Source organism: Coffea eugenioides, chromosome 3, assembly GCF_003713205.1.
Source record: "Coffea eugenioides isolate CCC68of chromosome 3, Ceug_1.0, whole genome shotgun sequence".
NCBI classification, from domain to species: domain Eukaryota; kingdom Viridiplantae; phylum Streptophyta; class Magnoliopsida; order Gentianales; family Rubiaceae; genus Coffea; species Coffea eugenioides.
In genome coordinates, this window is record NC_040037.1 from 19,526,402 (window position 1) to 19,529,163 (window position 2,762).

Sequence of the window (2,762 nt, forward strand, 5' to 3'; positions counted from 1 at the left end):
ACAAGTTTCACCGAATTCTTAATGGTCAGTAATTCTTTAAAAAGCTCATTATTTAGAGTTATTATTTAGAACTATTCTAACCTTGTTACAAGACTATTGTAGGGCATGCTTTTATGAACACTGAACTTTTGATTTAAATAATTTATTGCTTGTTTCAATGATTGCCAGACCCCCATTGTGGCCTCTGTGAAAAGGTCAACGAGCAGTACTCTCATGCAATTAAGCGACGAAGAAGTGCAACTACCTACGATATAAATGGGTAGAAGCTAATTGCCTTCCATGAATATGTATGCTAAGCTGATGTATCTTGTGACCCTTTTGGAACCGGATTGAAACAATGTAATATTAAAATGATTGTTTTACTTTTATATTAGATAGTAGTTTAAGAATTGCAATCAATGCAGAATAGTTTTACACCTTTTACTTCTATTCAATTGATTACAAGAAGTTATATATTCATCGTGGTGTCCCAACCCTGTCTGCCGCAAACAAAAAATGAAGCATGTCCCAACACTATTGAACTTTGCTCCCAACACAAAATTCTATATGTCCCACTAGTAGTAAAAACTTCATAGCTAATGAACTTTGCTCCCAACAGTAATCCCAAAAGGAGATAATTCTACACAACACAAGTACAAAATTCTACGCAACACAACTCATAAATTACTAAATATTTGTCAATCATTTATTACAACTGGCTTTTTCGTCGGGGAGGGATATTTAACAACTCAAGGATGGATTCGGCCCATTCGTTATGCTTGGTTGCAACCAACATAGACACATATTGCACTCGATGCTTCCACATGTTATCCTATCCAAGCATTGAAATAATCAGCACCACATGTTATACATTAGTCATCATAAAAATAATTGCTACAAAAAAATTTCTATAAATCAAAATAATATATATACCTCCGTAATGCGTATGCCTAATCTTCCATTCCAGTGCTCTAGAAATTTCATTATGAACACACCACAATCATAACTGAAACACGAGGTATACATTGTCGTGACAACCAGATTGTAGGACATACAAGTTTTACCTTACCATCCTAATAATATAACTTAGTATTTAGTTATATTTCAAGATAGAATATAAATAAACTCTTATTTACAGGACATATACCTATTGTGTGGAGACTGTTGAGGCACATCTGCGACTTGCAATACAAATCCCTTGAAATCCACCAACTTATCAAATTGTTTTGCCATTATTAAGCCCAAGATTCGCCTCTACAACATAAAAATATAATTTTCCTGATTACACTTTTTCACTAGTTATATAATATAAAGCCATGAAACAGATGCATTAAAAATTCAAGGTATAAATAGTGTTTAGATTTCACCAGTTGTCGTAAGATGTTAGTCTGTCGAACCCGTGATGAATCAACTCGTGAGTCAAGGAGATGAACAATGCTTTGTGCAATATCAAATGAGTATACAAACCAGTGACTTTTGTTCACCACTGGAACCAGTATCTGAAAATATAATGTGTTAAACTTTACAAATGCAACATCTTTGATATAAAATAAAAGGTATTTGATCCAGCAGTTATAAGAGATTGATCACCATATCGGCATTTGTTAGACTTGACGTATTATCTGCTCTTATTTTGAACCACTTGTTCAGTTTCGAATATAGGACATCATCAGACTTTTTCTCAAATCGGTCTATACCTTGAATGGCAGCCTACCCAACAAATCAATGAAATTGGATCGAAAGTCATACGATAGTTAGAAATTGCACGAGCAATTCATACTATTTAATAAACATTGGAATCAAATTTTCTAATAAACTAACAATAAGTGAAACTGTATATGCATGATGTTAGTTGGTGGTAAAAAAAAGTTGGTCATTATACTTACAACAACACATGGCTCAACAATGTACCGCTTAACCTTCATCAGTCTTTTACTCACATCATTATTCAATAATCTTGCATACATATCAACGACCTAAAAGAGGGGTGAGTATAACAATAAAATATTTTAGCATTTCAAAAGGTGAGACTATCTCCACAACTACAGCAGTTAACTTAGTCAAATAAAATAATTTTTCTTTTCTCGTGGCTTACCCTATCTGATACCCAATGCTTCTCCCGCAAGGATTGCATATCTCTTCGGTTAGGGCTCAATCCGAACATAGACACTAATATCTCACTACATTGAACATTGAGTTAACAATGTTAAGTTCAATTATAAATGAATATGAATAAAAATAGCATATTACTCTGAATATTATTGCATGAAAAAAGATTTTACCTCTTGTCTTGCCATGTGAAATTCGCAATCTTCCGGCTACATTGTGTCAAAGTAGCCTGGATTTGGAGCTGATAATCAGTAGACCTGATGAGGGTGTTGTGCCTGTAGCCTGGATTTGGAGCTGATAATCAGTAGACCTGATCAGGGTGTTGTGCCTTGTCGTCCGCAATGTCTTGTGCATTCGGCCATCTTCCGCATCTATATTAAGTCAAGAATAGCAAATGTTTTTGTAATGATCAATTTTTATATCATTTACAAAGTGCAATAACAAATGAAAGCAGAATTTTAGCTACAACATATATAACTTGCCTTCACACTCTCTTTTTTTATATCTAGACCGACCCTTCCATTGTGTTACAGCACATAGCGAATGTTGCTCTACTGCAGCTCCTGATGGGGAAGTTAGACCTGCATCCAAGCAATGAACTTCTGCAATTGCCTTGGCATCATTTTTTCCTTCTTTATCTTCGGGTTCACTTGCCTCATTTTCACCAAAATCCT